The following is a 26,405-nucleotide window of genomic DNA, read 5'->3' on the forward strand; positions in this document are numbered from 1 at the left end:
TTAGTAAAACGGGCATAACTTTAAATATAACCGTCAGATGGACCTCAACCGGTTGCATTGTAAAGCTAACTAAAACATTTATCTTGTGTCCACAAATGAGATATCGCCGTGGGAAGGCTTCCATCCATAGCTTATGACGCGTCTATACAGTTTTGCACCTCAAATAACTCCAAAATCACTAAAGTTCTTCAAACCGTACTTGAACCTGGCAAAACTCTATAAGAGACTTCAAAACATATAATAGACTCTAAATAGGACATATACCGTTGTCTAAAAATGGTAAAATTCATGGTATATCAATACCTTTAAAGGAGTAGAAAATGAATATTCTAAAATGAAAAACCTTCAAAAACAAGAAAAAGTATTGAGAAAAATATGAGACAAAAAAAATGAAAAATTGATATAAAAGAAGATTGGAGAGTTTTATATTGAGAAACATTACATTTTTGTTGCAGCTATTTTGAGAGAAAAAGAGAGAATGTTAAATTTTCTTTATAAGGAGGCAAAGTTTTCAATTAGGTTAGATATTTTTTGGTTAAAATACACTAGAAAACTTCCCAAGAAAAATACTCCAAAAGACTTTTCTGGAAGTGGGAAGACTTCAGGAGAATTCTGCTAATGAAGTCTGAATCCGACTCATATCTGAGAAATCTAAATATAAAAAAACGTTAAAATGGCTTCAAGACAAAGAAAACCTTCAAACATGATTTTTTTAATTTTTGATAATAATAAATAAAACATTCATATTAGTTTGAGTCTATAAATTTTCTGAATCTAATATAAAAACACATAAAATACATATCCAAAATTCATGGATCTTTCTTTAAAAGAGTGGAAGATGAAAACCATGAAAAGGAAAACCAGCAAAACAAGATAAATTTGTGAGAAAGACATGAGAAAATGAGAAATTGATATAAAATTTGATGTTTTCAAGTTCAAAGAGATTAGATAGAGGTTTGAGAGTTTTAGAATCTGAAACATTACATTTTTGTTACAGCCATTTAAGAGAAAGAGAGAGAATGTGTAAATTTTCCTAATATAAAGAGACGGAAATTTTAATTAGGTTAATTATTTTCAGTTCAGAAGACTTCTTGGAAAGTTTTCTAACATAAAATACATTAGAAGGAAGTCTTCTAAACCCTAAATTACTATTCGTCTCAGAAGACTTCTTCTAATGCATCATATGTTAAATGACTTCGCAAAAAAACTTTTAAACCATAAAATCAAATAACTAAAAAATAGCAACAAACACTTCATTAAACATAAGTTCAGCATATAAAGTGTTTAATATATACAAAACTAAACACATATATGTTAAATTTAATTTTCTTAAATTTTTTATGTTTCTAATATCTGACCATAAAATACTAACAATACTACAATATATGTTATCAAACTCTAAACCAAGTACAATCATGACTTAAAACCTATTTCACTCATATGTATTGAAAAAATAATAATTTAAGTATATGATTTAGAATTGTTTAGAATTACATAATTTCAATTTATTTTCCATTAAAATATTATTTTATAAATTTTATAAATTATTTTTAAGAGATGGTTATAATTTTTGTAAAAGTGATTATATACTTTTTGTTTGGTCATAAAGATATGGTTATAATTTCACTACAAATTTAGATTATTTTGCATTGATTAAATTTCGGGTATATTTTTTTCATTTGAAATTAAGTTTAGGTTATTTTTATCAAATTCTCCTTGTTGTTTTCATCACACTCTCCTATGCACATGTTGAATACATTCAACATATTCAACATTTTGAGTACATATTCACCATTTTGAATACATTCAATACAATTTAATTCACATAAGTTTAAAGGCCATATTCAACACTACTTCCTTTAAAGCGGTTTAATTATTGATTTAATTTTCAACAGTGCCAGTGTAAATACTTAATACCTTGCCAAAACAGAAAAAAATTACAATGGAGAAGAACGGAAAAATGGGAAAAGGATTAAATTTTTAAACTGAATTTAAAATCAAATAAAAACCTAAATATAAGATGATTAAACGTATGGAATATAAAAACGTTCAAACTCATTAAAAGCCATGTAACTTGTGGTGTTTTACTCCATGCATATTATAAGTTACATGATAAAAAAAAGAAAGCAAAACCAATGGTATATATATGATGTCTTTTGGCAGATGGATGATGCAGAGTTTTCTAATTTATCAACGAATCTAATCCATACAATATCATAATAATTTTTAGCTTTCAAATTTCCTTTATAAAAGTAAAAAGAAACTAAACCCAAGAAAACACACCTAACACCATTTCGTCTCAACATGGAAACAATGAAAATTAAACACATTTGTTTTCTTACATGGTTCCTTTTGTCCGCGTTTTCGGTAACAAACGCGATTCCCAAAAGTGACATTAAAAACTTGTGCAGAGAGACGGCTGATGCAGCGTTCTGCCGGAATAAACTCAATACAGATCCACGAATAGAAGCCGCAAGAGATCTCGGAGACGTGCTTGTAATTGCGGTAATGTTTTAGATTCTCATATGTCGTCATTTCAATTAATTGGATTATGTAGATTAGTTATTTTATCTAGTTAAAGAGTAGTATAATATATAGACGATTTATAAATAGACTGTAGAGAAAGCTTTGTTTTATGATTGGAAATTTTATCAGATAACGCTGTAAACTATTCAAGTGAATGACGCAAAGACCCATATTAACAGCGTCAGTGGAGAGTACAGTGGTCCGAACGGGAGGAGACGGATTAATGTTTGCAATAAGAATTACGATATCGCTTTGGCTAGGTTCAAGGCTGCTTGGGAGAACGCACTGAAAAAATCATTTGCGGAAGCAAACAGACTTACAGGTGTTGGCAACAACGCTGTGAATGACTGCGAAAATGGATGGGGAAGGGGTGGCCAGAGACAAAAGTCCCCTCTCACTTTATATAACACAAATGTTACAAAACTATATGGAATCATTCGTCTTCTTACCCAAAAGCTTGGGATTAGAATATAATACATTTTTTTTTTTTGATCGGAGAATATAATACATTAGAGGAAACAATAAAGTAAGTAATCGAAATTGTCGGAATATTAAGATTTGTTTCAAATTTAGGATTGAGACATATGGTGAAATGAACAACTTTGGTGAAACAAGAGGTGTTCTTTTTTTTCTAACACAAACTTGGAGGTGTTCAATCCGGTAAATCCGGACCAATTAAAACCAAACTAAGATATACAAAGTGGTTTAGATTTGGTAATACCAAATAAATCAAATGAATGGTTATTTTAGAAACCGCATTATATGAATATAGTTTGATATACAAATCGAACAAACCGGATAAACCGACCAGATTAATAAAAATATAATAGTATTATATGTAAATTATATAATACTTTAATCACATATTTACATAAAGCAGTTCAGGGCTGATTAAGAGTTCGAGAGGCAGTTCGCGCAAGGGTAATGGTTTGGAGGGGTCCAAAAACTCCTCTGAAAAATATCCATGAAGACAATCAGTTGGAACTGTCGAGGGATAGAGAACGACCTCACAGTTCGACGCTTTACGGAGATGTGTCAGAAGCATCACCCAAGACTTGTGTTCCTTTCTGAGACGAAGAACAGAAGGCTGTTGCAAAACATTCAGGCCGACTTAGGTTTTTATCATTTGTATACTGTTGAGCCACTTGGACTCAGCGGAGGTTTAGCTTTATTTTTTATGGATGAATTTCAAGTTAATATTTTATTTTCGAATAACCGTATGATTGACATTGAGGCAGTCATTGATGGAATAAAAGTCTATATGATGTTTGTTTATGGAGATCATGTACTAGAAAGACGAGATCAACATAATGTTAATTCGGCGAAATTAGTGGAGGAGCTTAAGGAAAAAGTGGAGGGTTTGTATGCAGATGATAATGCTACAACGGAGGAAATTGCAGCTACGTTGAAGGAACTCTCTGATGATCTTAAAGCAGAAAAAATGTTCTGGAAACAAAAGAGTCGAGTGTTTTGGCTGAGAGAAGGTGACAGAAATACAAAAAAAATTCATGCATTTACAAAGCAAAGAAGAGAACGGAATAAGATCACGCAGCTCTGGGATGCAAATGGAAATATAGTTGAGGATGAAGAAGGATTAGTAGTCATTGCTACTAGCTACTTTAGGCAGATCTTTGAATCTTCTAACCCGGAGGACATTGAAGAGGCATGATACCACTCAAATTACCCTAAGGAGTGAATTACTCTCTCAAATAAGAGGTTCAGTTGCAGTACTTAGGGATCGAATCCACAAGGAGTTAGAGAATCTATTAAATCTAGTCAGGTTATTAATTCTAGGTGTTTGTTGTTTTATGGGTTTAAAAGTAAATAGCAATCCTAATTGAGCAAGTCTGTTGCTCTACTAACAAGATGATTGGGGGTGTAACTTTATTGGAAGATATTAGATGCAGAGTTTCTATTCAGGTGTTGGAGATTATAATCTTATAGATGCCTAACAGTTGCATGCATGATATATTAGAGCTCAACTCCTTAATCACAGTGATCAGCGATGGCAATATTTCACTGGTTAACTAACTACATCTTGGATCTCAACTGTCGTCTTTTGATCACAAGAAAGTGTCGATCGATGATCCTATAGGGATATCGATCGATACACCTTTCACAATATCGATCGATTGTCAGATGACGATATCGATCGATAGCTTCTAGTTAAGCCCACGGCGCAGGTTGATAATGCTCACTAGTCTCCTAGATCAGTTAGCTCTCTCTAGCAGTCCTAGCATGACATATTAGATTCAGGACAGGATGATCACGGATGCTTGACGCATGCAAATTCCTAGGTTCAATATTCTAGTTAGCAAGGCTAGAACAAGCATTAAGAACAATCAATCAATGAATATCACAACTAAGCAATTCTATAGTTGAGGCTGATCCCTCTAACCTATTTGAACCCTGAATCTAACAAGTAAACTACTCAGACATAGCTAAGCAATTCATGACACAAAATATAGATAAAAACTACATAGAATAGAATAGATGAATCAATGGAGTTCCAATCACAAATCTCTCTATGATCTTCTCTCCTAAAACTCTCTCGCTCTCTTGCTGAAAGTAAGAATACAATGATGGTAAAAGCTCTTCTTGCCTCCTAACACTTAGGCAAGTATATAACTATTAGGTTAAAAACTCGTCAGGGGTAATCTTGTAATTTGGTGAAGCCTTGGGTTTAAAGTCGGCTGAAACCAAGTCGTGCGTTCTGCGTCTCGACATCGATCGATGGCACAGGATGTACATTGATTGATCATAATCTTCAATCGTCGAGACTTTTCTTCTATATCGATCGACGGCACTTGATGTGCATCGATCGATTGCTTCTTCTGCATATCGACCTCTAATGGTCAGCTCAGATGAAATCTCTTTTAAGCTCCTAAATGCTCCATAATCATCACTTTACTCCAAGATACTCCTGAAACTGAAAACATACCTAATAGGATAGAATATATAATATATAGATAGTAAAACCTTTATATACCATGGATGAAAATTGGTCAAATCCATGGTATATCAACTCCCCCAGACTTACCCTTTTGCTTGTCCTCAAGCAAAACAAACAGGCAGTCTCTGTGAAAGAGGTTTGAAAACAGCAGGGACTCCCAAATTTAAAACATAGAAATCATCACCTCTACAATATTGCAATCCACATCTAAAAAGTCCTAATCACAAAAGCACATTATGCAATATCCTAGCTTAACAACCAAATTCAACTAGTCTACAACTCAGCAAATCATGTCTGACATTCTCTTCTACTAACCTCATTTCTTAGCATAAATATAAAAGTGCAGGCTTTACCTTGGGAGTATCGATCACAGGATGCAAGAATTTTCAGACAAGTATCTGGAACTGCAGGTAAAAGTTAGTTCCTAATTTCTTTCTCTCTAATTTCTCTCTTGAGTCAAAGTCTGCTTTTATTGCAAGATTAGTGAGCAAGATTGGACAGGCTTCCATGAATCAAGACTTAATGGTGGTTGCCACCAAGCCATGCTCACTTCTTTTTGACCTATATCCAAGAATTCCTTGTGAAGCGAGCCTTGAAGATTGCCGCCTTCAAGTCCCGTTCGAATTCTTTTTATTGGAATCTTTATGAATCAAGCCTTAATGGTTTTAGCCACCAAGTCATGTTCAGATTCCTCCTAACTAAATCCTAAGTCCTATTTAAATAATAAATTTCGGGAAATTTTTTTTTTTTTTTTAATAACACTAACTACTCTACGGTCGAAATAGAGAGAGAAAAAGTGATAAATGAATCTACACAAGGCGTTACCTTCCAGACTTGTCTGAAGAATCCGATCCCATGTATACCAAGCCCAAGACAAACAATTATGTCAGGTTTAGTGTTGGAGGTCAGCTTTGGTTCCTTCAAACAATCAAGGCAAGTGTGTATAGTAGACAGGTTGATCCACTTTAGCATCTTTAGTACTATCTGTAATCAGTAAATCTAAAATGGTGCTAAAGAGTGGTTAGACATTCAAGTATAAATCAATAGTAAGATCATAGTCCCTTTCTCATAACTAAGTATAACTTTATTAAAATCCTTTTAATAAGAATCAAAATAAATAATGTCAGTAAACCTCCCCCAGACTTAAATTACATTGTCCCAGTGTAACGCAGTCGGAGTTATGGTGGAAATAAATCATAAGTACTCAATGTAACAAGCTAGGAAGATAGACCTGACCGGAGTAGGAATCAATCGATGTGTATCGGTATGCATCGATCGTCGTAGGTGTCAGCATGTCGATCGATGTCGACGTCTCGTCCACGGTCGATATGGTGATCATTATCCTACTTGGGTCTTGCAATAAATCTGAAAGAATAAAAACGAAAGTAAATATTAGTAACTGAAAACCAATTAAAATTACCTAATAGTGGGTTGCCTCCCACTCAGCGCTTTGTTATAGTCATTTAGCTTGACAGCTACTTGTTGGGAAACAAGCATCCACCTCATCTCTGCACATTCTGGACCAAGCTGCAATGAAACTTCTTGTGGCCTCATCGTTTCTGGTCCATCTCTCATCCATCTTCTGTATTGCATTTGACATGTTCTGTAGCCTCTCCTGAAGAATTTCAATGCTGAACTGATGCCATCCTATCTTGTCGTAGGCGTATGCTGATAGCTCGTTCAGTTCCTCGTGCATTGACTCCATCTTGTTGTGTATCAGCTGCTCGTCGTCTGATGTAGACTTAGTATCAATCGATGCGACCATATGTCTATCAATCCTTGCTGGTGCAGTACTGTCGATCGATTGTGGAGACGTGTTGTTGAAGGAATGGCCCGAATATCTGTCATCATGCATAGCAATCTCTGTATCTCTTTCCTTCCAGTAATCCTCATCATACTCCTCTGTAGGATCCTCATTGGATGAAGGAATTACAGTATCCACTGCAAAACTTTCATGGAATCCACTGTCTGCCCAACTACTCTATTGAATAGTCATCTCGTCCTCTGTTGTTTGGTTGTTGAAAGGCAAAGTCTGGATAACACTGATTTGGTAATGTGAAGTGGTCTACCGGTTGCTTCCCATCGAGCGACGTGGGATAGCGTTCATCGGTCGTCGGTGACTCATTGGAATCGATCGATGAAACAGTGCGGGTGTCGATCGATTCCGAGTACTCGGTTTTGTACTCTGCTCCACAATGGCATGCTACAATGTAGCCAAGATCATTTCCAAGCTCCTGGAGGTTGACCTGTTGTCTCTCAACTCGAACTGGGTCATAGTGGACGTCTAGATCTATCAGTGCCAGACACAATCTGTTGGTGTTCATGTCACATACAGCTCCTACTGTAGCCAGGAAAGCTCTTCCAAGCAGAAGTGAAGAGTTCCAGTTTAAGTTTATGTCCACGACATGAAAATCTACTGGGACAAGGGCATTACCAATCTGTACTTCAATGTCTCTTATGATGCCTCCTGAGCTTCTTTCTGAAAGGTCCACGAAGGTGAAAGATTCTGATGAAGGCTCTATTTTCAGACCCAGCTGGTCTGCCATAACCTTAGGTAGTATGCTGATTGATGCTCCTGTTTCACAAAGTGCATGGGGAAATTCATTACCCTTCACCACACGTGGTATTGCGAACTTCCCAGGATCACTCTTCTTCTTCAATGTGATCCTTAGTTTCATCCTTTCCCTGACATGATGAAACATTCACCTAATGTCCTCCTCAGTTTCCTTTGTCTCTCTCAAGAACATCCACAACCTGTGTGTGAAATAAACTTCATCAAAAGGTTTCTCCACTGGGATTCTAAGGACTCTCTTAGTGAAACCATCCATCTCCTTCTCATTAGCTTCTCTCTTAAGGTTCTTAGGAATCTTCTCCTTCCTCTTCCTTAACCTTCTTCCTTCAGATGCCTCATCAACTTGCATAGGCTCTGGTGTAGTGTCTGAAGGGTTGGTTGTAGGTTATGGTGGGTTGGCTGATGGTTTAGGTGATGGTCTGAGTGCGTTGATTCAGTCATTATCAATAGATGGTAACCGCACTCGGTAGGTGAGAGGTGTCCCTCGATCGATGGGAGGTGAGGGGGGTCAACCGATGTCGGTCGACTGCTGGATCATGCGGTCGATCGATTTTGACGTAGAAAGGGGAGGGTGGGTGAGGATGTTTTTCTGCGAATTCCTCATGAGTCATGATTTGAACTGCACTACACTCCGCAGTCGATTCAGCAGATGACGTCGATCTATGTCTAGAGTGATCTGTCGATCGACGGCACTTGATGTGCATCGATCGATTGCTTCTTCTGCATATCGACCTCTAATGGTCAGCTCGGATGAAATCTCTTTTAAGCTCCTAAATGCTCCATAATCATCAGTTTACTCCAAGATACTCCTGAACCTGAAAACATACTAATAGGATAGAATATATAATATATAGATAGTAACACCTTTATATACCATGGATGAAAATTGGTCAAATCCATGGTATATCAACTCCCCCAGACTTACCCTTTTGCTTGTCCTCAAGCAAAACAAACAGGCAGTCTCTGTGAAAGAGGTTTGAAAACAGCAGGGACTCACAAATTTAAAACATAGAAATCATCACCTCTACAATATTGCAATCCACATCTAAAAAGTCCTAATCACAAATGCACATTATGCAATATCCTAACTTAACAACCAAATTCAACTAGTCTACAACTCAGCAAATCATGTCTGATATTCTCCTCTACTAACCTCATTTCTTAGCATAAATATGAAAGTGCAGGCTTTACCTTGGGAGTATCGATCACAGGATGCAAAGATTTTCAGACAAGTATCTGTAACTGCAGGTAAAAGTTAGTTCCTAATTTCTTTCTCTCTAATTTCTCTCTTGAGTCAAAGTCTGCTTTTATTGCAAGATTAGTGACCAAGATTGGACTTGCTTCCATGAATCAAGACTTAATGGTGGTTGCCACCAAGCCCTGTTCACTTCTTTTTGACCTATATCCAAGAATTCCTTGTGAAGCGAGCCTTGAAGATTGCCGCCTCCAAGTCCCGTTCGAATTCTTTTTCTTGGAATCTTTATGAATCAAGCCTTAATGGTTTTAGCCACCAAGTCATGTTCAGATTCCTCCTACCTAAATCCTAAGTCCTATTTAAATAATAAATTTCGGGAAATTTTTTTTTTTTTTTTTGAATAACACTAACTGCTCTAGGGTCAAAATAGAGAGAGAAAAAGTGATAAATGAATCTACACAAGGCGTTACCTTCCAGACTTGTCTGAAGAATCCGATCCCATGTATACCAAGCCCAAGACAAGCAATTATGTCAGGTTTAGTGTTGGAGGTCAGCTTTGGTTCCTTCAAACAATCAAGGCAAGTGTGTATAGTAGACAGGTTGATCCACTTTAGCATCTTTAGTACTATCTGTAATCAGTAAATCTAAAATGGTGCTAAAGAGTGATTAGACATTCAAGTATAAATCAATAATAAGATCATAGTCCCTTTCTCATAACTAAGTATAACTTTATTAAAATCCTTTTAATAAGAATCAGAATAAATAATGTCAGGAAACCTCCCCCAGACATAAATTACACTGTCCCAATATAACACAGTCGGAGTTATGGTGGAAATAAATCATAAGTACTCAATGTAACAAGCTAGGAAGATATACCTGACCAGAGTGGGAATCGATCGATGTGTATCGGTATGCATCGATCGTCGCAGGTGTCAGCATGTCGATCGATGTCGACGTCTCGTCCATGGTCGATATGGTGATCATTATCCTACTTGAGTCTTGCAATAAATCTGAAAGAATAAAAACAAAAGTAAATACTAGTAACTAAAAAAACCAATTAAAATTACCTAATAGTGGGTTGCCTCACACTCAGCCCTTTGTTATAGTCATTTAGCTTGACAGCTACTTGTTGGGAAACAAGCATCCACCTCATCTCTGCACATTCTGGACAAAGCTGCAATGAAACTTCTTGTGGCCTCATCGTTTCTGGTCCATCTCTCATCCATCTTCTGTATTGCATTTGAGATGTTTTGTAGCCTCTCCTGAAGAGTTTCAATGCTGAACTGATGTCATCCTATCTTGTCGTAGGCGTATGCTGATAGCTCGTTCAGTTCCTCGTGCATTGACTCCATTTTGTTGTGTATCAGCTGCTCGTCGTCTTATGTAGACTTGGTATCAATCGATGCGACCATATGTCTATCAATCGTTGCTGGTGCAGTACTGTCGATCGATTGTGGAGACGTGTTGTTGAAGGAATGGCCCGAATATCTGTCATCATGCATAGCAATCTCTATAGCTATTTCCTTCCAGTAATCCTCATCATACTCCTCTGTAGGATCCTCATTGGATGAAGGAATTACAGTATCCACTGCAAAACTTTCATGGAATCCACTGTCTGCCCAACTGCCTATTGAATAGTCATCTCGTCCTCTGTTGTTGGGTTGTTGAAAGGCAAAGTCTCGATAACACTGATTTGGTAATGTGAAGTGGTCTACCGGTTGCTTCCCGTCGAGCGACGTGGGATAGCATTCATCGGTCGTCGGTGACTCATTGTAATCGATCGATGAAACAATGCGGGTGTCGATCGATTCCGAGTACTCTGTTTCGTACTCTGCTCCACAATGGCATGCTGCAATGTAGCCAAGATCATTTCCAAGCTCCTGGAGGTTGACCTGTTGTCTCTCAACTTGAACTGGGTCATAGTGGACGTCTAGATCTATCAGTGCCAAACACAATCTGTTGGTGTTCATGTCACATACAGCTCCTACTGTAGCCAGGAAAGCTCTTCCAAGCAGAAGTGAAGAGTTCCAGTTTAGCTTTATGTCCAGGACATGAAAATCTACTGGGACAAGGGCATTACCAATCTGTACTTCAAGGTCTCTTATGATGCCTCCTGAGCTTCTTTCTGAAAGGTCCACGAAGGTGAAAGATTCGGATGAAGGCTCTATTTTCAGACCCAGCTGGTCTACCATAACCTTAGGTAGTATGCTGATTGATGCTCCTGTTTCACAAAGTGCATGGGGAAATTCAATACCCTTCACCACACATGGTATTGCGAACTTCCCAGGATCACTCTTCTTCTTCAATGTGATCCTTAGTTTCATCCTTTCCCTGACATGATGAAACATTCCCCTAATGTCCTCCTCAGTTTCCTTAGTCTCTCTGAAGAACATCCACAACCTGTGTGTGAAATAAACTTCATCAAAAGGTTTCTCCACTGAGATTTTGAGGACTCTCTTAGTGAAACCATTCATCTCCTTCTCATTAGCTTCTCTCTTAAGGTTCTTAGGAATCTTCTCCTTCCTCTTCCTTAACCTTCTTCCTTCAGATGCCTCATCAACTTGCATAGGCTCTGGTGTAATGTCTGAAGGGTTGGTTGTAGGTTATGGTGGGTTGGCTGATGGTTTAGGTGGTGGTCTGAGTGCGTTGATTCAGTCATTATCAATAGATGGTAACCGCACTCGGTAGGTGAGAGGTGCCCGTCGATCGATGGGAGGTGAGGGGGGTCGATCGATGTCGGTCGACTGCTGGATCATGCGGTCGATCGATTTTGACGTAGAAAGGGGAGGGTGGGTGAGGCTGTTTTTCTGTAAATTCCTCATGAGTCATGATTCGAACTGCACTACACTCCGCCGTCGATTCAGCAGATGACGTCGATCGATGTCTAGAGTGATCTGTCGATCGACGGCACTTGATGTGCATCGATCGATTGCTTCTTCTGCATATCGACCTCTAATGGTCAGCTCGGATGAAATCTCTTTTAAGCTCCTAAATGCTCCATAATCATCACTTTACTCCAAGATACTCCTTAACCTGAAAACATACCTAATAGGATAGAATATATAATATATAGATAGTAAAACCTTTATATACGATGGATAAAAATTGGTCAAATCTATGGTATATCAACTTCCCCAGACTTACCCTTTTGCTTGTCCTCAAGCAAAACAAACAGGCAGTCTCTGTGAAAGAGGTTTGAAAACAGAAGGGACTCACAAATTTAAAACATAGAAATCATCATCTCTACAATTTTGCAATCCACATCTAAATAGTCCTAATCACAAAAGCACATTAAGCAATATCCTAGCTTAACAACCAAATTCAACTAGTCTACAACTCAGCAAATCATGTCTGACATTCTCCTCTACCAACCTCATTTCTTAGCATAAATATAAAAGTGCAGGCTTTACCTTGGGAGTATCGATCACAGGATGCAAGGATTTTCAGACAAGTATCTAGAACTGCAGGTAAAAGTTAGTTCCAAATTTCTTTCTCTCTAATTTCTCTCTTGAGTCAAAGTCTGCTTTTATTGCAAGATTAGTGAGCAAGATTGGACAGGCTTCCATGAATCAAGACTTAATGGTGGTTGCCACCAAGCCATGTTCACTTCTTTTTGACCTATATCCAAGAATTCCTTGTGAAGCGAGCCTTGAAGATTGCCGCCTCCAACTCCCGTTCGAATTCTTTTTATTGAAATCTTTATGAATCAAGCATTAATGGTTTTAGCCACCAAGTCATGTTCAGATTCCTCCTAACTAAATCCTAAGTCCTATTTAAATAATAAATTTCGGGAAATTTTTTTTTTTTTTTTTGAATAACACTAACTACTCTAGGGTCGAAATAGAGAGAGAAAAAGTGATAAATGAATCTACACAAGGCGTTACCTTCCAGACTTGTCTGAAGAATCTGATCCCATGTATACCAAGCCCAAGCCAAGCAATTATGTCAGCTTTGGTTCCTTCAAACAATCAAGGCAAGTGTGTATAGTAGACAGGTTGATCCACTTTAGCATCTTTAGTACTATCTGTAATCAGTAAATCTAAAATGGTGCTAAAGAGTGGTTAGACATTCAAGTATAAATCAATAATAAGATCATAGTCCCTTTCTCATAACTAAGTATAACTTTATTAAAATCCTTTTAATAAGAATCAGAATAAATAATGTCAGTAAACCTCCCCCCAGACTTAAATTACACTGTCCCAGTGTTACACAGTCGGAGTTATGGTGGAAATAAATCATAAGTACTCAATGTAACAAGCTAGGAAGATAGACCTGACCGGAGTGGGAATCGATCGATGTGTATCGGTATGCATCGATCGTCGCAGGTGTCAGCATGTCGATCGATGTCGACGTCTCGTCCACGGTCGATATGGTGATCATTATCCTACTTGGGTCTTGCAATAAATCTGAAAGAATAAAAAGGAAAGTAAATACTAGTAACTAAAAAAACCAATTAAAATTATCTAATAGTGGGTTGTCTCCCACTCAGCATCCCACTCAGCGCTTTGTTATAGTCATTTAGCTTGACATCTACTTGTTGGGAAACAAGCATCCACCTCATCTCTGCACATTCTGGACCAAGCTGCAATGAAACTTCTTGTGGCCTCATCGTTTCTGGTCCATCTCTCATCCATCTTCTGTATTGCATTTGAGATGTTCTGTAGCCTCTCCTGAAGAGTTTCAATGCTGAACTGATGTAATCCTATCTTGTCGTAGGCGTATGCTGATAGCTCGTTCAGTTCCTCGTGCATTGACTCCATCTTGTTGTGTATCAGCTGGTCGTCGTCTGATGTAGACTTGGTATCAATCGATGCGACCATATGTCTATCAATCGTTGCTGGTGCAGTACTGTCGATCGATTGTGGAGACGTGTTGTTGAAGGAATGGCCCGAATATCTGTCATCATGCATAGCAATCTCTATAGCTCTTTCCTTCCAGTAATCCTCATCATACTCCTCTGTAGGATCCTCATTGGATGAAGGAATTACAGTATCCACTGCAAAACTTTCATGGAATCCACTGTCTGCCCAACTGCCTATTGAATAGTCATCTCGTCCTCTGTTGTTGGGTTGTTGAAAGGCAAAGTCTGGATAACACTGATTTGGTAATGTGAAGTGGTCTACCGGTTGCTTCCCGTCGTTGACCTGTTGTCTCTCAACTCGAACTGGGTCATAGTGGACGTCTAGATCTATCAGTGCCAGACATAATCTGTTGGTGTTTATGTCACATACAGCTCCTACTGTAGCCAGGAAAGCTCTTCCAAGCAGAAGTGAAGAGTTCCAGTTTAGCTTTATGTCCAAGACATGAAAATCTACTGGGACAAGGGCATTACCAATTTGTACTTCAAGGTCTCTTATGATGCCTCCTGAGCTTCTTTTTGAAAGGTCCACGAAGGTGAAAGATTCTGATGAAGGCTCTATTTTCAGACCCAGCTGGTCTGCCATAACCTTAGGTAGTATGCTGATTGATTCTCCTATTTCAAAAAGTGCATGGGGAAATTCAATACCCTTCACCACACATGGTATTGCAAACTTCCCAGGATCACTCTTCTTCTTCAATGTGATCCTTAGTTACATCCTTTCCCTGACATGATGAAACATTCCCCTAATGTCCTCCTCAATTTCCTTAGTCTCTCTGAAGAACATCCACAACCTATGTGTGAAATAAACTTCATCAAATTGTTTCTCCACTGGGATTCTGAGGACTCTCTTAGTGAAACCATCCATCTCCTTCTCATTAGCTTCTCTCTTAAGGTTCTTAGGAATCTTCTCCTTCCTCTTCCTTAACCTTCTTCCTTCAGATGCCTCATCAACTTGCATAGGCTCTGGTGTAGTGTCTGAAGGGTTGGTTGTAGGTTATGGTGGGTTGGCTGATGGTTTAGGTGGTGGTCTGAGTGCGTCGATTCAGTCATTATCAATAGATGGTAACCGCACTCGGTAGGTGAGAGGTGCCTGTCGATCGATGGGAGGTGAGGGGGGTCGATCGATGTCGGTCGACTGCTGGATCATGCGGTCGATCGATTTTGACGTAGAAAGGGGCGGGTGGGTGACGATGTTTTTCTGCGAATTCCTCATGAGTCATGATTCGAACTGCACTACACTCCGCAGTCGATTCAGCAGATGACGTCGATCGATGTCTAGAGTGATCTGTCGATCGATCTTCGTCATGGTCTGTCGATCGATGTGTATCCATTGATCTCGGTCGACACCATTGTGATCCGCCAAAACTCATGGAGATTTCAACTTCGAAGTCTGCTTCTCCAAGCTTCTCATGCCTCACCAGTTGCCAAAAATCATCATCTATGATGGCATTAACGTGGTGTTTTGCTTTCTCAACTCATGCGTCTCTAGCCAAGCTTCTTGCCTCTTTACAGTGTCTCCAGTCTGAACTACTTGCATTTTAAGCTTCCTAACCTTAGTCCCTAAGGTCTCAATTCTTGTGTTCAGACTGTTGTAGGCGGAATATATCTTCCCATTGAAATCCACAGTGAGTTGTTGCTGTCGTTCCAGAACTCTGTCAAACATTGCTTCAATCTTGCTCTCCGGAGTCTGTGGTGGTGGATTCTGGTAGAATGAGTTTCCATAGCCTCTGCTGTTGTTGCTGAAAGGTTTCTGAAACTGTGAACTCTGGTTACTCCTCTGACCATTGCCATAGAAGTTTCTGTTTCCACCTGGTTTCCAGACCTCTGAAATCCAGTGCCTCCAATGTAGTTCACATCTTCTTATCCTTCCATGTCTACAGCCTCTTCCCCTTCAGCTGAGCAGACCTGCTTCCTGAGAAGCTCATGAACTACATCTAACTTTGCTCTAACTTCGTCCATCTGCTCCTTCCCTAGGGATGCAACATACTTCTTTCTTTCAAAGTCAGTGTTCTTGGTGCTACTGCTATTTGCTAGATTTTCTATCAGTCTCACAGCTTCCACCGGATTCCTGGTGTTGAAGTTTCCCTCGCTAGATGTATCAAGAGCCATCTGATACCTCAAGACGATACCTCTGAAGAAAGTACTCAGCAGTTGCACTTCGTTGAATCCGTGGTGTGGACAGTCTCGCTGGAAGAACTTGAATCTGATCCACGCGTCTTTGAAAGACTCTCATGTCTCAAGTCTTCAGCGCGTGCCTCATCGAAGAAGTTTCGCAAGAAAGCATTCTTGATTTCGGCAAAGGATGTTAGAGATCATGTGGGTAGCTGCTTAAGCCAGTGCATCGCTTCTCCAGTCAGAGAATACTTGAAGAGCTTGCACAATAGGTAGTCCTCAGGGACTCCATCCATACGAATATCAGCGATAAGATCCTCGAACCTTTCAAGATGGTCCATATGATGCTCGTGCGGTAACCCAGAGTAAGGTATCTGCGACACGAGTGTGTAGTACTAGGGCTTCAGCTCAAAATTCTGCTTCTGAATCTCTGGAAGTCGAATAGCTGATTTGTTGGCGTAGTACTCATCTGGACGATTGTAGTCGGCCAGTGCTCTTGGTCGAGCATCCTCTTCTACAGGTTGAGCAGCTCCTGTAACATCAGTATTAGGGATTACATTCCCCTGAGCGTCTAGTTTCTGACATGTTGCATTACGCAGATGACCATCCTGGTCATACAGGTTTCCATTCTCATCTTGTCTGAGAATAACAATCGCAACCATGCTTCGCGAATGAGGATCGATCGATGTATGCGGTGTAGTGTCGATCGATGTCGAACGAGGTAAATCGGTCGACGATGAAACTCGGGTGTCGGTCGACGGTTGGATGCAAGAATCAGTCGACGTGAAAGCTTCTGCGTCGATCGATGTGGAACGTTGGTCTTTGCGGATCGAGCGTTCCAAGTGAGCAGGATCTTCTGAGAATAGCAGGTGTTTGTCCTTGTTGCTTCTAGTACTGCTGGGCATGCACCTGAAAAGACAAAAAAAAATTTTGTGTCAGATTGGGGGTAGAGAAAAGAATAAGAATCAATAACACTAAATCTAATGGCGATCAAAGCTCCCCGGCAACGGCGCCAAATTTGATACCACTCAAATTACCGTAAGGAGTGAATTACTCTCTCAAATAAGAGGTACTGTTGCAGTACTTAGGGATCGAATCCACAAGGAGCTAGGGAACCTATTAAATCTAGTCAGGTTATTAATTCTAGGTGTTTGTTGTTTTATGGGTTTAAAAGTAAATAGCAATCATAATTGATCAAGTCTATTGCCCTATTAACAGGATGATTGGGGGTGTAACTTTATTGGAAGATATTAGACGCAGAGTTTCTATTCAGGTGTTGGAGATTATAATTCTATAGATGCCTAACAATTGCATGCATGATATATTAGAGTTCAACTCCTTAATCACAGTGATCAGCGATGGCCATGTTTCACTGGTTAACTAACTAGATCTTGGATCTCAACTGTCATCTTTTGATCACAAGAAAGTGTTGATCGATGATCCTATAGGGATATCGATCGATACACCTTTCACAATATCGATCGATTGTCAGATGAAGATATCGATCGATAGCTTCTAGTTAAGCCCTAGGCGCAGGTTGATAATACTCACTAGTCTCCTAGATCAGAGGTTAGCTCTCTCTAGCAGTCCTAGCATGACATATTAGATTCAGGACAGGATGATCAAGGATGCTTGACACATGCAAATTCCTAGGTTCAATATTCTAGTTAGCAAGGCTAGAACAAGAATTAAGAACAATCAATCAATTAATATCACAACTAAGCAATTCTATAGTTGGGGCTAATCCTTCTAACCTATTTGAACCCTGAATCTAACAAGTAAACTACTCAGACATAGCTACGCAATTCATGACACAAAATATAGATAAAAACTGCATATAATAGAATAGATGAATCAATAGAGTTCCAATCACAAATCTCTCTATGATCTTCTCTCCTAAAACTCTCTCTCTCTCTTGCTGAAAGTAAGAATACAATGATGGTAAAAACTCTTCTTGCCTCCTAACACTTAGGCAAGTATATAACTATTAGGTTAAAAACTAGTCAGGGGTAATCTTGTAATTTGGTGAAGCTTTGGGTTTAAAGTCGGTTGGAACCAAGTCGCGCGTTTCGCGTCTCGACATCGATCAATGGCACAGGATGTACATCGATCGATCATAATCTTCAATCGTCGAGGCTTCTCTTCTGTATCGATCGACAACACTGGATGTGCATCGATCGATTGCTTCTTTTGCATATTGACCTCTAATGGTCAGCTCGGATGAAATCTCTTTTAAGCTCCTAAATGCTCCATAATTATCACTTTACTCCAAGATACTCCTAAACCTGAAAACATACCTAATAGGATAGAATATATAATATATAGATAGTAAAACACTTATATACCATGGATGAAAATGGGTCAAATCCATGGTATATCAAGGCACTGGCTTAAGTTCATACGACGATCACTGGGGCAATGAATGACAACCTTACAGCTCTAGTCACTGAATGGGAGGTCAAATTAGCGCTTTTTACTATGTATCCAGAAAAGTTCCCAGGCCCAGATGGGATGACTGCGCTTTTCTGTCAGAAATTTTGGGATATTGTAAAAGAAGATTTAACTCATATGGTTAATAAATTCCTTTTTGAGGGGATGGTGGCGAATGGACTGAATGATACGAATATATGTCTCATCCCAAAGACTGCAAAGCCTAATGAAATGGCTCAATTTAGACCCATTAGCTTGTGTAACGTCAGCTACAAGATAATCTCTAAGGTCTTATGCCAGAGATTGAAGAAAGTGTTACCAGGCTTGATATCAGAAACTCTGTCAGCTTTTGTTGCTGGAAGACAGATTTCAGACAACATTATGATTGCTCAAGAAATGTTCCACGCTCTGAGAACTAAAACAAGTGGACGTAGTAAAAGGATGGCTATTAAGACGGACATGAGCAAAGTATATGACAGGATGGAATGGTCGTTTATTGAAGCTGTCATGCGCAAGATAGGTTTTTCGGAGACATGGATCACCTGGATAATGTGATGCATTACGTCGCTGAAATATAAGGTACTCATGAATGGACAGCCAAGAGGAAATATTGTTCCTGGTAGAGGCCTACGCTAAGGAGATCCTTTGTCTCCTTTCATTTTTATTCTATGAACAGAAGCGCTTGCTAGCCTTTTCAATCATGCAGAGAGCCAAGGGAGGATAACGGGGATGCGCGTCACACGCGCGTGTCCTTCGGTATCCCAGCTTCTCTTTGATGATATCCTTTTCTTCTGTAAGGTGGAGCCCCGTGAATGTGAAGAAGTAATGAAAGTAGTCAGAAAGTATGGTAAAGCATCAGGTCAATGTATCAACTTTGGTAAATCGTCCTTACTCTTTGGTAAGTAGAGTAATGCAACTAGTAGACAAGAGATTAAAGATGCACTTGGAATACAAAATGAAGGAGGAATGACGACTTACCTTGGTATCCTGAAAGACATAAGTGGCTCCAAGTGCAAACTTTTTGCATTTCTCAAGGATAAGTTAATGCATAAAGTGAATGGATGGACATGTAGATGGCTATCAAAAGGAGGGAATGAGGTGTTGATTAAATCCATTCTGTTGGCTCTTCCGAATTACGTTATGTCTACTTTCCTGCTCTCGTTAGAGATATGTGAAAACCTAGCAAAGGCAATTGCTCAATTCTGGTGGAGTTCAAATCCACCAAAAAGAGGAATACATTGGGCGAAATGAGAAAAAGTCTGTCTACCAAGAGAGGAGAGTGAGATTAGTTTTCGTTTGACCCATGAGTTCAATCTGGCACTATTGGCGAAACAACTATGGAGACTTGTTCAATTCTCTGACTCTTTGGTTGCCCGGGTATTGAGGGGAAGATACTAAAGACTGAGTTCACCACTTAGAGTAAACCCTGCTAGCAGCCCATCGTATGTGTGGACTAGCATTTCTGCTGCAAGGAAGTTTTTGTTACTGGGAATCAGATAGAAGATACATTCAGGTTATGAAGTCAAGGGGTGGGAGGATCCGTGGATTCCAACGACTCCTGCGAGACCAGCTATTCCTGTGGCGCCAGTTATGCATCCCAATATGAGAGTAAGCGATCTCATTAATCAGGTATCGCAGGATTGAGTTGTTAGTCTATTGGAGAACTATGTCAATCTGGATGACATACCACTTATAAGGAGTTTGGCCATAAGCTCAACTCATCGTCGTGATACATTCTACTGGAACTATACAAGGAATGGCAAATACACGGTGAAATCTGGATATTGGGTGGTTCAGAACTTATTAAAGACAGAGGAGGAGAAGGAAGTCTTGGAGCCAAGTATCACTAAGCTTCAAGCCTTTGCTTGGAAGTTGAAGGCACCTAAGAAGATATGTCATCTTATATGGCAATTGTTAACTGGTGATGTGGCAGTAACGAGGAACTTAGCAAGATGCAATATCAGGTGTGATAACTACTGTCCAAGATGTGGAGAACTAGAAGAATTTGTAACCTATGCCATATTCGAATGCCCGCCAGCTCTACAAGTTTGGTCCTTATCATCAACTACAACAAGCCCAAATATATTCCTAGCACCAAGCGTCTACACAAATGTGGATTACCTATTCTGGAAGGAAAAAAAAAAGCATTATTGAGCCAGAACAAGACAGTGATCCTTATCCCTAGATAATCTGGTATATTTGGAAGGTTAGGAATGACAAACTTTTCAGGGGGATAAACAGAGATCCTTTGGAGCTAGTTCGACATGCAGAAAGTGAATGTCAAGCATGGTTTGATGCGAACGAAGTGGTACAAGACAACAATACTGAGGAACCCCAAGTCATAAGCTTGGCTAATATTTGCTTGTTAGATGGATCTTGGACAGCCTGTGCTCACTTTAGTGGATGGGGATGGGTCTGGATGGTCAGTGGTGGGAACATTCAACTTATGGGAACAAAGAACTTCACGTGGCGTGAATCAGCCTTGCATTCGGAAGTAGAAGCACTGCACTGGGCAATGGAGAACATGCTTCAACATTCAACATGCCAGAGTTTTGGGACAGACTGTAAGAAGATGATTGCAATGATAAAGGAACCTCATGTCTGGCCAAGCTTTGCGACGGAGTTGGAAAGGATATAGACGCTACAAATATGCTTTCCGGATTTCAACATCATTCATGTTCCACGAGCGCGCAATCAGATTTCAGACTTTTTAGCTAAGACTGCTAAATCATTCCATTGGGAGTTACTTTTTATTGGTTGTTCTATTCCGGTCTTGTTACCCAGACCACCTCAAGTTTGAGTGATAGAATGGCCTTTTGACGTAAAAAAAAAATTCATATATTTACATTTTTATTTTATTTTTATGATCTTGAAATAAATAGAGGATAAAGCCTAACAAGAAGGATCAAACCTCCCTCCTCCCTCCGTTCTCACTCTAAAAATCTTTCACAGAGGTGATGTTGAGAGAGGAGGTTCATGGTTTCGCCGGTTTCCTCTCCGGCTCTGACTCCCGGTGATCGGGCTTCGACTCTGGCAAGCGGCGGCTTCTTCAGCGACGACTTGGCCGACTTCTCTTCTGGCAGGCAATGGCTCTTTTAGCGTTGCATGGCTGACTCTGTCTCCGGCATGCGATGGCTTCCACAATACCGTTCATGGCCGGCTCCTCTTATGACTTTCATTACTCATCTCCGATGTTTGTTAATGTTCAGATCTGGTGTTTCTGGTTTTAATATTTTTGTTTTTTTAGTTTTTTCTCCCTTAAGCGTTTAAAAATCTGTTGCCGTTGACGTTTGTTCTAATTTCGAGCTTCCTGTTCCGGTATAGTGCTCGATTAGACATCCGATGGTAATCTCCGAGCCAGTGAAGTCGACGGCGTGGCGTCTCTGCTTCTGAGCAACCTGGTTCTCTTTTGCTTACAACAAAGCACATGGCTATATGCTGTCATGTGGAGATGCATCCTTCATCATTTGGACTTTTATGGTTGAGCTTTATGATGTGTCCTCTCTTTTATATTTTTGTTTAGGCTTTGTCTTGTTAGGTCTCTTTGTTTTTAACTTCTGTACTTTGTTGACCGTTTGGTCATATTAATTAAACGAGATGACAAAAAAAAATGCATAACAAGATTTGCAGATCAAGAGATTAAATTATTGGCAATAACAGGGGAAGTGGCCTACAAATATCGCTATAATATTTTATGAACAATATGTATATGGGGTGTTATGTTAGTTTTCATAAAGGTCAACTCCATATATTATTTCAATAAATTATATGTATTATCTTATTACTATTATCATGACATTTATTTTATTCTACTTTTGTTTACTAATTTCAAATTAGATAAATAACCAAAAAGAAACATCATTGAATAAATAATATAGATATTTGTTACAACTTTGAGATCATATGTTGTTGAAGTACGTTTTTTCCTGCACCATGTGCAGTGATAAATTTTTTAAAAGTAAAATTATATTTAAAATAAAATTTATTAATATTATATTTTATTATTTTTGACTAATATTTAATATAAAGTTGATTATTTAAGCATAAAATTAAGAAAAAAGTAATTTTGTTTATTTTAAATTACATTTAATAATATATATGTAATATATTTAAAATTCGAATCTTAGATTAAAATTTTATTTATTTATTTTGGTTAAATGTATTAAATCAACTTGTATAAAATTACTAAAAATCATATAAAAATTGTATATTTATTAAAAATTATAACTAAAAAATATTTATAAAATTTGTAGATATCTAAAAGAAACTAATGAAATTATGATTAACAATTTATTAATTTTTTAAAAAAGATGTAGAAAATTTTGAAAATATTAGTAATAAAAATTGTATAATTATATAATACAATTAAATAATGTATTTCAAAATTTATAATGCATATTTCAATATATTTATTTTAGTGATGATTTATGAATTATTACCATATCTTAAGAAGTTTAACAAAAATATAAATCAACATTGAATGTAATGTATTAGTTATTGATATATTCTATAATGTGTACAAAAAATATATGTCAGTAATAAATGTGATTGTCCATGTCATATTAACTATAAGCCATGTCAACAATCTTGTTAGTCATGTCATCATTTTTTTTTGTAAAAATGATTTTAGATAAGACATGTGGCAAAATCATTCACAAATATAGTATAGGAGATTTACTTAAAATATAAGAGCTGAGTTGATGGCAGCTCATAGTGGTGGAGATTTCAGATATTAATGAAGAGAATAATGTCTGTCACAATTCTGCAAAGTTAAGGGAAACCAGAAATCCAATCTGCGAAAATAAATGTCCATCTTGCACGCTGGTAACGTCTCAAGAGGAGATCAAAAATTAGGAAAAGAGATTATTCCATGAGTTTCTTACATATGAGCCACCAGATTAGCAGAGTAGAACAATTGAGGAGATTCCATTTTGATGTACTGATGAGGATTGCACAACGCTTATAAAACCAGTATCTTAGGAGGAAATCAGAGAAGTACTTTTTTGAATGTCAAGTAAAAAATCACCGGATCCAGATAGTTTTACTATAAAATTCCTCAGGACTTCTTGGAGTGTTATTGGGAAAGATTTCATGACTGCAGTGCAATCCTTTTTCAGCAAGGACTTCCTGTCAAAAGGGCTTAACACCACCATTGATGTGGTCAAATTACCCCAAGAACAACTCTTTCGAATAAAAGATCGATTGTAGTAATTAAGGATCGTATTCACAGAGACTCGATATCTAACACAATAGATTTAAGTTTCAGATCAAGCTAGATCAAAATATATAAAGCAATAAATAAACAGTCAAGTAGATAGATGAGTTTGTTTGTTTGTTGATGGAAGAAATTTTACTAGATTTAGGGTTTCATTTTAGTTATAAGAACTCAATCTAACTAAAATCTTTCCCTATATTTCGACAGTTTTTGTTGGTAAACTTTCTTTTTTTTTTCGTTGGTAAACTTTCTCTATCTGAATTACTCATAATCTCAGAATTTTCATCTAGTTGTTCGAGCACCTCCACTACCTTTTCACCAGTTTTCTCTACGCCCCTTTTGAGCAATTTTACTTTTGCTTTCGGCGTGCATTGCTTAAATGCCCTCATTTGTTACACTTGTCTAATATCCACAGATAAATGAAATTTCTGCCATTACTCCAAGTTTTGACTTGAAATGATGAGACTTTGGCAAGTCGTTTGTCATATCATCTATCACAAACACCTTCAATTCCTCTAAACTAGTGCATGGTACCGTGTTAGGATGCAATTTTTTTGGCTTTCCTACTGCATTAGTGATAAAGCCCAAACCATCCAATAAAAACAACAGTTTATGAAAAACTCTTTTCATTGTGATCCATATTGGAGTTGAACTCTCGTAGACTAAAAAAAAGACTACACGTTATTTTTCCTCTTTTTAGTTGTCTTCTAATATGAAGATACAAATTGAGTAACCAATAAACCGAGAGTGAGTTACAAAAAAAAGAACATTTTTCTCTCTTTTACAATGCAAATTAGAAAAGGAGGAGACTTTTTTTTTTCCTAGTTTTTATTTTTATTTATTTTCTCCTTTTTTTATTTTTTATCCACTGTATCCATAACATCCTAACCTCCATCTAAGTATCATCCTCCATATCCACAACCTTCGTATCAACTTTCGTATCCACAACCTCCAATCCAGTATCCACCGCCACCTCAACCTCTGTATCCTTCACTCTCACCTCTTATACCTCCACCCTATCCACCAGCACCTCCTTCTTTTGAATAACTACCTCTGCCACCACTGTATTCACCTCCATATCCGTCACCTTCATATCCATAACCACCACAAACCTCCATTTCAAAATGCACCACCACCTCCACCGCAGCCTCCACAAAGCATTTCTTCCCTTCCTTCCACTCCCGCTTATACATTTCTGTGCCGGAGAAAGACCATACCGAACTTGATTGTGTTTGCCGTAACGGCAGCTCATAAGAAGAAGATCTTGAGAGAATGATAAGGATTCGGAGATGCTATCAGCCCGAGATTGAAAACCTTCATCGGCGGATCCCATCAAAATCGATTTGGAGAACAATCTGATCCTCAATGTCTCTGTAGTTAGAGCATCATCCAAAAATTTTTTTATGGGTTTGTACAACAAATGAAGAAGACGGTGGTTTGACTTTCAGAATCACTTTCCTCGTTACAAGACCCAAGTCTTGGCCTTTAGATCAATCAATAACAGCCTCAGAGAGGATCAGATTCCTGCTCGCACCACAGACTTCACCGTTGGCAAGTGAAACGAATTTGGATTTATTCTGTCCAGCAACAATCGGCGTCCTCTTAGAAGGAGACGCGGTGAGGGACCTCGTCGATACCGACATTTGATCTGAGTTTGACTAACACAATCTCACACCCTCCTTGGAAAAGCAAATGTACCCAGAGAACAAGAGAGAGGCGTTCTTGTTCGATCTTGGAGAAGGTCGGAGGAGATCTGTTGGGAATGGATTTACATCCTCCTCAAGGCCCACTAGATATTGAACTAGACCCATATGGTTAGGAAGCCCTAGGCTTCATCTTTCTATAAATAAGGAGCTATCTCCTTATGAGAAAGGATCTTCTCTTCTTCCATTTTAGACCTAGAACACATCTTACAAAGAGTTTATATCATTTTAGATTTACTTTACACTAGAAATCATTCTTGTAATACAATCTATGATCAATAAACTCTTTTTGATGTTCATTTCTCATTTGGTTCTTTCAAGATTTCTCCTAAACCTCAAGAATCTAATCTTTTATTTTTAGATTCTTTATTTGATTGATTCCAACAAACACCACCAACATAAACACCATTTTTGGATCAAACAGTTGGCGCTAGAAGGAGGGGGCTAGAGAGAACTATCTTGAAAGCATTTCAAATTTGGGAAAATCCTAGATCTGTGCCCATCAAACTCAGTTCAAGAGATAAGTTTACAAAACGATATCTCATTATTAAATTCGATTTCATTGACTATAGCATGATATATATATGCTTAATCAAGGAGAAGGATTTGAACGATTTAAAAAAAAAAATTATTATTATTGGATTTAGAGTTGCCGGTCAAAACGGAGATGGTGGGAGTTCCATCAGAATCCCGACGACAACCTAGCGTGTGACGGAAGGAGAGATCGGCCAGAGCTGTTTCTCCTGCAGTAGCCGTACCGTCCAGATAGAGCTCTCCGGCAAAGGAAACAAAGGCGGTCGCAGGTCGATCCGTGAGCTGACGAGATCCAGACAATTTC

The 26,405-nt window shown here is 38.4% G+C and overlaps 1 pseudogene; it reads left to right on the top strand.

Moving 5' to 3' along the window:
- Positions 1-2,186: 2,186 nt before the first annotated feature.
- On the top strand, positions 2,187-3,628 carry LOC106383227 (annotated as a pseudogene).
- Positions 3,629-26,405: the final 22,777 nt, after the last annotated feature.

The sequence above is a fragment of the Brassica napus genome, chromosome C9 (genome assembly GCF_020379485.1).
Source record: "Brassica napus cultivar Da-Ae chromosome C9, Da-Ae, whole genome shotgun sequence".
Taxonomy (NCBI): Eukaryota; Viridiplantae; Streptophyta; class Magnoliopsida; order Brassicales; family Brassicaceae; genus Brassica; species Brassica napus.